The sequence below is a fragment of the Trematomus bernacchii genome, unplaced genomic scaffold (assembly GCF_902827165.1).
Source record: "Trematomus bernacchii unplaced genomic scaffold, fTreBer1.1, whole genome shotgun sequence".
Classification (NCBI taxonomy): Eukaryota; Metazoa; Chordata; class Actinopteri; order Perciformes; family Nototheniidae; genus Trematomus; species Trematomus bernacchii.
This window is the reverse complement of record NW_022987644.1, coordinates 299,402-312,689: the sequence shown is the minus strand read 5'-3', so window position 1 is coordinate 312,689 and position 13,288 is coordinate 299,402. Positions and strand designations below refer to the sequence as shown.

General features: G+C 39.6%; 1 protein-coding gene across 5 annotated transcripts in view; it reads right to left on the bottom strand.

The window, feature by feature from the left end:
- Positions 1-13,288, bottom strand: part of prom1a (prominin 1a) — a 92,560-nt gene that overhangs the window by 32,044 nt on the left and 47,228 nt on the right. The gene's annotated exons all lie outside the window — the stretch shown is intronic.

Sequence of the window (13,288 nt, the reverse complement as noted above, 5' to 3'; positions counted from 1 at the left end):
GTATGGCTCAGAGTCGTGCAAACAGCCACAGACGGTCACTTTAATACAGTAGTATCTTAAAAAGCTCCTCTAAAGTTCATATTGTTTCATGATTAAACAGGAGGCTGTGGCGCAGTGGACTAATGCGTTGGTTTTCGGATCAGGGGGTCACAGGTTCAAACCCCACTGCAGTCAGCATGTCGTTGTGTCCCTGGGCAAGACACTTCACCCCACATTGCTCCTTTGGGGATTGTCCACAGTATTGAGTATGTAAGACGCTTTGGATGAAAGCGTCTAACAAGTGACATGTAATGTAATTAAACTTTAAAACATACAGTCAGAGGAAGTGTTGCAATTGATTTAACAGCTGGAACAATGTAATGCGATGTCTAAACAAGATTAGACACTTTTTCTTTTCAAGCAGTAGTCCCTAAACTATTTCTGTACGTCACCTCACAGATCTTCTCCAGTAGGACTCAGATGAGGGTGTTGCACTTTTCCTTGTACATGTGATGTTTTGGTGTTGTTGTTTTGTTTCTTTCCGTTAACTGTCAAGTGGGAACGAAGTATTTTTTGTAGTACGTCTTTGTGTTTCTCTTATTATCCTACTGTACTGTTATGTTTGGCTGTGAATGGCTTTTTTTTTTTTAGAAAGGGGCAGGTCATATAAGATTATTTTCTTCACCCTGCTCCTTTTTGGTCAACGGTGTGTTTACAGAGACACTAAACAGATTTGTAAACAATTATTATACATTAAGTTGTGCATACCATGAACGGAACAAACACAAATGAAATTAAATAAACTCTGCATGCACTTGCAGCCTTCCTCTTTTTAGCCTGAGACACATCTCTGCAGATCCCCTCACAGTCCGCCTATTTCAAATCAGCCTCTTTCAAATCAGCCTCTTTCACATAAATGTCAAGGATTTGCAATTTGTCTGTGGTGACTCTGTTATTCAACTCATTCATTAAAGTTCAGCCTCTCTGCGCCCCCTTTTTAAACTCCGGTTTTCCAGTTTTGTAACTACTGGGTTCAAGCGAGTATGTGAGCCCCTGAGCAAGAAACTTGTCTGTGTAGATTTCTTAAGGAGAGAGAGAGAGACAGGGATTACTTTGAGGATATCAACAACAGATTCGTTCTGCTCAGGTAAACCATCCCTGGATTGATTGAGGTTATGAAAATAATTAACCTTTCAAGCAAATATTAACCGTGGGATTTAAAAATAAATGTCAGCTGTCCAAAACAAAACAACTTGTCAAGGAATAGCTGTTGAAGCAATGTAACTTTATAACAACTTATTGCACTCTATTAAGCCTCGACTTATCAAACATGTTTTTATTGAATCAGCTTTAATTTGCATTTAACTAAGAAGCTCTCTGACTCTTAATACAAGAAGGAGGACTGTTTGTGAGGAAACCTGAAGTTCTGTAAAGTCAGAGACTCGCTGAATCACAGTGATTGGTTTTAATGGTTCGGTCTATTTCCCATTCAGTTGGCTCAGCACGGAGCAAACACGGCCCGAGGCATGAAACTCACGACTATGCACAGAGAGAACGAAATGATGGATACGAATTCATCCCTCATAAATCATTCAAAAGTGGTAGGATTTTCCTTAAACGATAAATAAAAACAAACCCTTCTCAATCCCTGTCTCAAAATGTTACTGTTTTTTTTCAATTTGCCGATTTTAGGACATTGTTTTGCCTTAGCCTCTATTAAAAGGTTAGGACAACGTGCCAAATCGTAATCACAAATACAAAAAATAGCTACGAAAATGGCGGACACAGCAGGGAGAAATTGCAAATATAGCAAGGCAAAACTGCTGCAACCAACAAATCATACTCATTCCAACTTTGACATTTAAAGAATACGAAAAGCGTATGCCAGTTTTGTGTGGGAAGAAACGTATGCATGGTACGATGTTTGTACATCAGGCCCATTGTCACAGATTTTTTTCTCACTGATTCCACAGCTATGCGTTTAATGATTGCAATCAATGTAATCCAAGGAGGTGTGTTGAGTTTTGTTCATTGCATATAGTAAGTTCAATGTGGAGTTTGCACAGTTACTGTAGGAAAAGATACACAGATATGGGATTATACAGACCTGAAGACTACAACATGTATGGTGATAACGATCAGTTCATCTGTCTTTCAATGTCCTGTCAAACTTGCAGTTTTAAGAGAGCTGTAAAGTCCAATATGCATTCTCTCAAGAAACATGTCCACGTCACTTTAGTTTCCAAATCATTTGTAAATGCCACTACCCAATATTGTGCACCTTGTTCAATTTGAGTATGGTTGAAATCAAATGAACTTTAGGTGTGACTGCATCCTGTGATATTGACCTTCTGCTGCCTGCCCATTTTCCATTTCACTGTACAATGCATTTAGGCAGTACGTTTTTATCATCAAATATCAAGAGCACCAATACCTATTTATTTTCTTTCGTTAGTTTGGTTTGCTTGTTAGTAGGATTACGACACATCTACAGGCCTGATTTTCATGACACTTGGTGGAGGGGTGTAGCATGAGCCAAGGAAGAAACCATATCATTTTTGGAGCATTTCCCCATCAGGGAGAATTTACATTAATTTTACGAGTTCCCTTCTAGTTTTATTAGATGTATAATTTTAATGAATTTTTGTGTGTCATTAACTGCACAATTTGAAATAATGAACTTCTTTCACACACATACTGTAATTCAATGTCATGGAGAAGTTGATTGATCTTCTCCTACTGCATAATGAAAAAGTCACTTTGAAAGTCTAAATGAGTATCTACTTTAAACTCGGGGTTTAGATGAAGATCGTGAAAAAGTGGAGTCATTCCTTGTTTCTGAGAATGATAAGGATGATTTAGTTTGTCTGGACATATAGTACTTTACTAATATAGAAAGACCATCACCAGAGATCCTAAAGACTAGTGAACAATGCAAGGCCTGTGGTGCAGTGGGTTGTGCGTTGGTGTTGGGATCAGGGGGTCACAGGTTCAAACCCCACTGCAGTCAGCATGTCGTTGTGTCCCTGAGACACTTCACCCCAAATTGCTCCTGTGGGGATTGCCCACAGTATTGAGTATGTAAGTCTCTTTGGATAAAAGCGTCTAACAAGTAACATGTAATGTAACAAAAAGCAGAAGCCAGAGCTGGAAACAAGGGGAGTTGTGATATATTTTTTTATCTGGCAACTGGACATTTATCCCTCAATATGCTTGCCACAAAGTTAAAAAACAGTATCAAAAAGAAATGATGAGAAAGACAGCTGTATCTGTATTAGTAATGCTGCTCTTTCTAGGTAATACATCGCCCTAGCCAGTTGTCCATAAGATAGAAACCACCTCTCAGCCGTACGTCGCCTTCTCACATCTTTTCCCTCTCCTCTGAAACAATGTGCCTTATCATCAACACAAAGGTCTCCAATAAATTCAAAAGAAGCCTGACCGAGCTGTGAACATCAATTAGTTTCACTTGGTAGAATTCCTGTTAGACTATTTGGTGTATTGATTTGCACACTGCGAGAACCCACAGACCGTGAAAGACCCCACGATGAGGAAAAAATGTAATTAGTAAAAAATCAAATGGATTTCAGCTATAAATCAGGGAAAAAGGGAAACTTTGAATGATCGTCTCGCCGGGAGATGTGATACATTATGGGAAATTCTGACAACAAGCTCTCCAGTTAATTAGCTTGGCAGTGGTTTGTGAAAAGCTGACATTTTGTGGTGTCTGCGAGCTGGGTAGCAATCATAAGTGTATTGGCCATCATGATTTGTAGAAAGGGATCTGAGCTGAGATCTGTTTAGTTCATTAAAGGACATTTTACTTGAAATTCAACAACTTGTCATCTCCAAAATAAATGATTCAGGAACAGCCGTGTTTTTGAAAGGGTTTCAAGACTGAAATCTCAACACTTCCATTGATCTTCTTAAAGCTATTCTGAATAATTTACACCTAGGTACTTTATCTTCTGGGTACATTCGTGAATCTCCTGTAGATCAAAAACTTATGAAAATGTATCTATGAATAAGGCAGCTACAACAGTATGAAATGAAGCTAATATATAAATTATTCTACTAAATATTTGACTATTTTTATATAGAATTTTTAGAATCTATTCGATTTTTTACATGTAATTCCCTTTCCCCTTTCCCCTATTCTTTTTGCTGCAGTGGCCCCCTTGAGTAAAGTTCTGTCTCATATCTTGGGGTTAAAATAAACCAATATGTTAAACCAGCAAACTTCTCCATAACTCGGATTTGTCATGTCACATTTTCTTCCATCCCAGTAGCTTGGCATTTACATGTAGTCAGAAAGTGACATCTTCATCGTCTGCGACAGAGTGAACTTCATCTCAGTATTAATGAATCCACTAAAAATAGCGCTGGATGTGACGACTCCCCGGAGAGGCTGCTAACAGAGGAAGAGGATGTTTGCTTGTGTGTCTCTAAGTGAATAATTGTGCGCTTCGAGAAAGATTGTGTTCATGTATTTGTGTCAGCAGTAAGTAGGTGAACCTGTGTGTGCTCACTACAATGAGTTAGCTTCTCAGAGCTGCAAACAAACACTGTTCAATAAAACACCTAATACCAGTTATTTAAAGTCATTAAGAGCTATAACAACTACAACATTATAGAAAGGAAAATAGAGAAGTACAATCCTAGCAGTGTTTACAGTGGTCTTTGGAGTTTATAAATTCAAATGTACAAAGACTTGTGTGCCTAGATAGATTTGACATTAGATGTATTTGTCTCTAGGCTGTAGCCGCTGAACTCCTGCTTCCCTTCAGAGAAATAACAAGAGGACAAGTAAGGAACATTTGTTTCTACTCGTTAATTGGGTCATTTTATTAATAATTCAGCAGAATAATGTGCTAATAACTCCTGTCACATTATTAAGAGAGGACCTACTGTGCGTTTCCCCCTAAGCCCATACAGGTTCTAAACTAAACTCACACACACTGACAGATTAAGGTTTTGGCTACCTCACACGTTATGTTTTCATCAGAACTGGCCCGAGGCAGAATACATGATTTGATCAACCCTCTGTTTCTGCTCTGGAGGTCTTGTATTGCAATACAATTATAACACTCCCTATGCCACCTCTAAAAATACCGGATAACAAACAATATCTTCAAAAAAAGGGGCTTTTTAGATCCAAAATCAGCAGATACGTGCTCAGGAAGTTGAGTTTTCTAACATGTAAATTGCTTAATATAATACACAGCACTATACTGAACAAAGTCTGAATGCCTACAGACACGTTGTCCCATTTCAAAGCATTTGTTAACCTGAGGAAAACAACTACTTCAAAGGCATTGTGTGGAAATATTGTCTTATTTCGGGAATACGCCGCACAGCCCCTTAGAAACCTTTGCATCATGTTGCTCTCCTTATTGCTTTATATGTAAAGTTATGTTTAAATATTGCATTCTTGTATTTATGTTTGTTTATGCAGTCCATTATGAAACAGCTCTTCGGCATGCTGGCAGCGTTTCCTTCCTTTCGTTTGTACACAACGGCTGACTGTTGTTTCGCTTCCACATGAGGTAAAAGTATGACCTCTAAAATGCGAATATTTCCCAAAATGTAAGCCTAATATAATACTTTTTTTGTATTTGCTTACATGATTTCTAAGATTAGTTCTTGTGTCTCTGTTTGCTAGAAGGTAAATACTGACAGGAGTGAAAAAGAGGCCATAAAGGAGCCAATGATGTGTGGTATTCATTACACTCACTGACGACACCCCCTTGTAGATTTCTCAGTAATAAAATATCTTAATATTTCACATTCAAACGGACTGACTGAGGTTTAAAGTGCAGGCTGCAGCTTCACTGGCGCCTACATTATCATTAATTAGACTCCTTATGATTAGCATGAATTACTAAGCCCATAATGTTAAGACCTTTTGTGTTAATAGTGTTGGACACCCTGCGACTGAAATAGCTTGTTGAAATGCATTCTGGGTAACTGCATGAGGCAGGGGTCTTCCACTTGGCCGGAACAGAGGGAAGGATCTTTCATTTTATCATTATAAATCAGGCGTGTGGACTCTGGTTAGTAGAGACTGAAAAAGCTGCTGCTGTGGATTTAATAATGTACGGTGTGACATTTTCATAGCTGGCAGGCTTGGTGCAACATGCCATTTACTACACAGTTCATGTATTTACGCATGAGCTGAGACATGATACGTTAAACACATGCTGAAGTAACATGGCTCATCTGTGAAGGCTTTGCACAGTTGGAGTCTATGAAGAAACTGCATGGGCAATAACAATTTTAAGGGACATTTATTTTGTGCCATACAACGTTTGATTTTGAGGTTTTGTTATTAATGTCAGTAAGTGCTTGTATTGAGGTTGGCTCTTGTGTTCCATGTGAATCCATCCTCACCCAAAATGAAGTTTGACTCACATCTGTAACTTCAGTAAAGCCCGCGTCACACTGTCCCGAAATGTACACCAGATGGACACACGAATATGGAATTGTGAATTTCGCACGAAGATGGCCCCGAACTTGGTCTACAGCCGAAGCAAGCACGATGCCTACAGAAGGCCACACGATGGCACCCGAACCACACACTCCGTCATGTTGTTTCCATAGCAACAACAACTTCCTGTCAACAGCGTAAACTCGCCTTTAAAATAAAAGCATCTAAATAAAACAGGAAGTTAACCTAAATTACATTTAAGACATACAACTGCAACGAAAGTAACAAAAACAATGTAATATACTTTTCAGTTTCACAGAACACAAAGTGTACTACAATACGATGGCTACACGACGGCATTGCGAGGGCTTCACATAGTCGTGTTGGCTTCCTAAGACAATCGGGCAGCTTCTTGTTTCCTTCGTATTGTCTTCGCGAGGCGAAAAATGCCCGATGATCAGACGAAGATGACACGATTTGACAAGATGCCCTCACGATGGCCAAAATGGACACACGAATTCAACACGAAAATGAACCTTCGAAAGGTCTTTGGGCAATTTGTTGGCATGCCAAAGATTTTGCCACCGCTCACGAAGTTGCTGCCGGAGCCTGAGAAACTCCACCGGCGGTGTTGTGGAAACTTTCACTCGTCAATGATCCGGAGATGTACTAGTAGTATTAATAATAATAATAAAACTGGTCCGATGCAAACAGAGTTGTCTTGTTGGTTCTTTATTTGAAGCGCTTCAAAGGTACATGTCTCACAGAGTACAGAGTAGTCTGCAGGAGCGCACACAGAGGCAAATGTGTGTGTGTGATTTATAGAGGACTGTTGCTGTGCAGACAAAAAGAGATAACACTTTCTTCTGACTGTTATCTTGCAATGCTCTTTTGAGGAACAATACCTGTACTGTTCAATTGTGACCTTGGCAGGAAGCATCTGGGTGAACAACAAGTCGAGCAATGAAAACTGGGTCACTGAGTACACTTTTCATCTATAAGCGTTGCATTTGGTTTTACCATATAAAGTAATATAAGAAATTGCCACTACAGCGGTCATACGATGGCTTAAGATGCCCTCACGAATGGCCCGATGTTACGATCAGAGCCGAATTTGAACATTTCCTTTATCTGGTGTCAATTTCGGGACAGTGTGACGCGGGCTTTAGCAAAAAACATACTTATTTTAAGCCAAACAATGGTTTTATACAGAACCTAACCAGGTAGTTTTGTTGAGTCCACCACATGTTTTAGTCTGGGAACATAATCTGGGACAAAATATATCTGTATGCAATGAAACTGCAGTTTAGTTTTATTGAAATGAAACTGCAGTTGTATGGGAATGTAGCTTTGCAGAAGAGAGGGTTGTAGATTATATAAGGTTATACTTGGATTTCATTGCAAACAAGCATTGTTCAACCCTATGGACATCAATTTTCTCCAAAGACAATACATATATCAAGGTTACTTTTAATCAAATGTATATAAATGTGTGTTATTGATGCACAAGACATGTAGAATTCCCCATTTAATGGAAAAGGGCAGCCATGAAACACATTAGGTCTCACAATTGTATAGCTTACAGCTGCAACGAACAACTGCAACAAGCCGGTCGAAAGATATACTGTCACAGTGTGGAATAAAACCTTTAAGCTACTTAAGAGGAGTCCACATTTATTCATATGAATGCTGATGTTCACTTATATGCCCAATGTTTTGGGAGGTTATTTAGGTTCACTACTGCTGGATTCACCAGACCAAACATAACCATGACAAGCCTGCATCCATTACTGCTGCATCATTGCTGATATCATTATAACAATTCCAATTCACCTCACTCTAAACTTGTGTCTAAATGGCTGTTCGTGGGTGGCATGTCATCTGTGATGCTAACACACGTCACTTTGAGTTTCCTACTGATAACATGTTTCTAAACTGTGTGTTCAAACTGTTTTGTTTCACATTTGTTTGGCATACAGCTCTGATGTTATAACATGGCATAGTAATGAACCATTTCCTCTAGGGCATACGATACCAAATTATCTGTTGTGTGTTTGAAAACAGGCCTTTTTTTACTAAGACATCACGTTTAACAGCCATAGCAGTTGTGCAGGACTGTGTGCATTTTCAGCATGACTTGCATCCGTGTGAATCAAATCCCTACAGCTACCGCTCTGACCCAGTGAACATTACTCATTCACGTTTTAAACTACGACTTTTTCGCACTTCCTCTGGGGTTTGACCCTACCACCATCGGAGTAAAGGGTCATGCAAGAGTGTTTTTCTCTTATCATCTCATGCCCTGATTCTGTCATAAACCCCATATCAAATATTATATAAGCCTCTGCAATAGTACTTCCTCAACTGTTTTGTTATTATTGGAGATGGGTCTGGTTTAGAGGCAACTATGCATGCTGCCCACTCTGTTTCTTGGATAGGAAAATGTGTTCACTGCCATCATCAAAAAGGGAATGTTTTATCATCTAATCAATCAATCAATCCAATTGTATTTATATAGCCCATTATCTCAAATTACACAATAAAGTTCATAAAGCATGACTACAGAATGTCCAAAATGCACCTAAAGAGATTTGTTCTGGGGTTTGTTTTATATTAAATAGATTGGCAGAGTGTGTACTGGGTAGCTCACTTAAATTTAAAGGGGACCTATCATTCAAAATGCACTTTTTGATGTCTTTTATACATAAATACGTGTCCCCGGTGTGTCAGGGAACTCACGCAGCATCAGAAAATAAAACCCTCTCTTTTCCTCCGTACCCAAATCTGTAAAAACGGGGCTACAACGGAGCTGATCCAGATTTGCGTCCGATATGACGTAATATCGGAAATGTAGGCTGGCTTTACACCCACGGCCCTATCAGAAACGTTGCTATCAGAAACAATGCCCGACTGTTTTGGATGTAATATGGTCGGTGTTTACATTAGCATCGCTAACACTCAGAGCTAACCTGTACTGGAGAGCATGTGTGTGAAGAAGCAGGATATAAAAAGGAACTCACCTTGAGGTATAACCGGCAAGAGAGAAAGCCTTTGAGCTCCATACTGTTTCAGAACTAATCCTTGATAATCCATGATATGGCGTTTCATCACGGCAGTATTTAGTTTAGACAGTAGCTGCCGGGTCCCGCATGAGCTCAGCCCCCTCCTTTTTTTTTTAAAATCAATTTTTTTTATTTTTAAAGCTTTATACCCCAAATCAGCACTTTTGAAACAGGAAGTGAAATAGAGGGATATGAGGCATGGCTAGAATGGGTGATCTGTTTGGTATTTGGAGCAAAACACTTCATAGACGTGGTTTTTATATATTTTTATATATCTGAGACCTATGCTATTGCCTAAAAATAGCATGATAGGTGCACTTTAACTTTTCTTCACTTGCGTAATTTTTCATAAATGAATATCCTGTCCTTCATAAGATCTATACTTATTGTTGACAGCTACTGAACAGTATGAACTACACCTTTATCCAGGTCTGGTAAACATCCTTGTGTTTTCGGCACTTTTACTCTCCTATCTCCTCCTCAGCCACTTCATTGTCCTCACCTTTATGTGGGTGTCTTTAACTCCTCCTAATCTGATTTTAACAGTTCTTGAAAAATCAATATCACCGCCGCCACTCCTCAGTGCCTCGCTGTCAGCTTTCTAGCGGCGGTAAAAAGCAGTCTGGCCCTGCAGCTCGGTGCTCATCCCTCTCCTCCGCCTGTAATTGCTTCATTAGAGCCTCTGCAGCCTCTCTGCCTGGTAGCTGGGGAGATTTAATAAGAGCTCTGAGGATGCTCTCAGACTCTCGCGTCTCGGCTTCTAGGATATTGCCCTGGAATTTCTAATAGCCCGGCTCCGTTCCAAGGAAGACAAAAAGTCAAAGAACATCAAACTAAGTACACTCCTGGATCCCTGCAGTCCTCACGCAGCGCTTCCCGACCTTTTGTTCTGTGGACCCCCGTGGGTAATGCTTCTTCTACCGCCGAGACAATGAAACAGAGTGGATTGAGTTTCTTGTGGATTATTTTCTGAGAGATGAGTTTCACTGACAGCCAGATTATATAATAGGCTTGTATAGAAAAAGTTAAAAAAACATTTTCAGCCCACTCCCTTATACATTTCCAGCAGTTCAAGCTGGTATATCATTACTGACTTTAGGAGTTTCCACCCCTTCATTAAACAATGATAGGAATGTTCCCATATGAGCACTGAAACAGGTTTTGCTTGCTGTTATCATTTCTTGAGTTTAGGAAATCCCCTTGTAATGCACTCCTGAGTTATTTTTAGGTCATCTTTTGTCTGAGATCTTCGAAAGTATTGTTTTTCTTTTGCTTAAAAAATACTTCAGTGAAGGCAAGCTTACAATAAGAGGGACTTTTCTAGTGCAAAAAAAGACTTACACTTTAAAATATACACATCATTTTTGACAGAAATGTGGATTAAAAAATACGTATTTTTGGCTCATCAGAACATTATCTGTTGCGGCTTTTTAATGTACAGTTTTGTACGTGATGTCATGCCGTACCCGGAACGAAATGGACCAATCCTTGGAGCTGTTACTTACGTCCGCGGAGCCGTTACGTTAAGCCCCCACTGATTGGTCCAAATTGACCAATCCACGGACTTCCTCACACACACATCTGTGTGCAGGGAGCAGGCAGCTCAGCTGATTTCTCCTCCCTGGCTGCAGGCTGATAACAGACAGTTGGGATCGCGGCGAAATTCTCTCTGCAGACGCATTCTCACAGCGTTTATCAACCTTTTTCTTACTCAATATCAAGCCACACTTATTGTTTTTACTTCGGCTGTGAGTTTGTGTGTGCTCAGGATGAGTTTGGCTGTGTATCGCTAAACAAGGAAACAACACCTCCACGGAGCTCAGCGCGATTCACAACGTCCCAACCAATCAGAGCACACTGTGCTCACAGGGAGGGTGGGGGCTGGAGCTATTGGAGCTACAACGAGCCGTTAAAGGCAGAGAGTGAAATTCAGTGAATACACGTAGTTTACAGAGATGCTGTATGAGAAACCAATGTGAGTTTGGAAAAATGCACAGTATAAATATATTTTAGTAGACCTCAACAATGGAATTATGATCAGTGGAAATGGCCATGACATGGGCCCTTTAAAGCTCAAACATTATCAGCCCACTCCCTTACACATTTCCCTTATCTTGTGCAACTTGAGCTGGTATATCATACTTTAGGAGTTTCCACCCCTTCATTAACAATATAGGACTGTTCCCATATGAGCACTGAAACATATTTGCTGTTATCATTTCTTGAGTAATGTGTCTGAGTTATACTAATGAAGTAAAGAAAGGATTGTTTTTCTCTTGCTTCAAAAATACTGTAGAGAAAGCATACTTACAATAAGAAGTGCAGGTGGATTAAGAAATACTCATGATCTGTTGCGGCTTTTTAATGTTCAGTTTTGGTCGGTCACGGCCCAGAGAACTTTGATTTAATGAAACGACTCCGGAGAAAAGTTTGACAAGATTTGGCAATCATTTCGATACAGGGTTCATTTAAAAAAAAATCAGCTGACCTGTTATAAGTAAGTACAAAAGGTATATTACTGTATAAGAGCATCCATCCAGAATATAGTTTGAGGTACTATTCATGAAATCCCTAAATTAAAAAAATTCACCACAGTTACTACAGTTTGACATTTTGGCAATGTGTGCAATAATCGCTGTGCTAGATTCACTGCATTTCCCTCTGGATAAAGTATCAGCCAATTGCTTAAAACGTGCATATTAAAGGAGAGATGACAGCTGTAGAAGTAATATAATAAACCCTTACGGCAGAAGCAGTAGGTCCTTCAATTATTATACAAGAAAGTGAAAGAGAATATTAAGGTGTAGAGGGGAAAGCCAATTGAAACATATAATACTTTGTTATATAAAATAACTGTGATTAACTTCTGTATCGTGGGGAAGGGTTTTGTTTCTCATTCATTCTACTCAGTCTTTCAATTTCTACTACAGTTAGTTTCAGCATGAACCCTCTGCAGATTATAGTGACCAGTGCCGAATGAACACAAGCATGAAGGGTGCTGCCACAGAGTATCTACAGTAGGACTTTACTATATATAGCAAACAGCATGGGGGATGGGGAAAGCTGATGACCGTGTGTGTTTGTGTGTGAAACTCACTCACAAGATGACCAGAGGTGAATGTGTACACTGTGTGTTTCTGCCTCAATGTGTGCATTAACACCACACTATAAAAGATGGAAGTGTAGCTTGCATTTAACTCAAGTCTATTTGTACAAACACACAGAAAATATTACTACTACAATTGATCATGTTACTGTTTTATTAGCCTGCATTAACTTAAAGGGGACCTATCATGCAAAATGCACTTTTGTACGTCTTTTATACATGAATATGTGTCCCCGGTGTTCCAGGGAACTCACCAAGTGTCAGAAAACACAACCCTCTCTATTTTCCTCCATACCCAAATCTCTAAAAAAGGGGCTGCAACGGATCTGATAAAAACTGATCCAGATTTGAACACTGTCCTGACGTCAGGACGGTGGCGCTACGGCTATTGGGCCAACTCCACCAATCAGGGGGAGACAGCCACGGCCATTGCCGTTCGAAAGCGCTGGAGACGCTGTAGTACATATGCCAGGCCTGTAGGTGGTGCTGTTCTCACTGAATCAGCCCTTGCAGAGCAGAGCTAAAAAAAAGTGCAAATTGAGCGAAATGAGGCATGGCTAAAATGCATGATCTGTTTGGTATTTTGAAAAGAAAAAAGTATAAATATGCCTTATACAGTATAGGTATGGTCCTACACTATATTATTCAAATATAGCATGATAGGTCCACTTTAAGCCAGGTGTAGTGTTTTGTTTTCACTTTAACAGTTCCAGT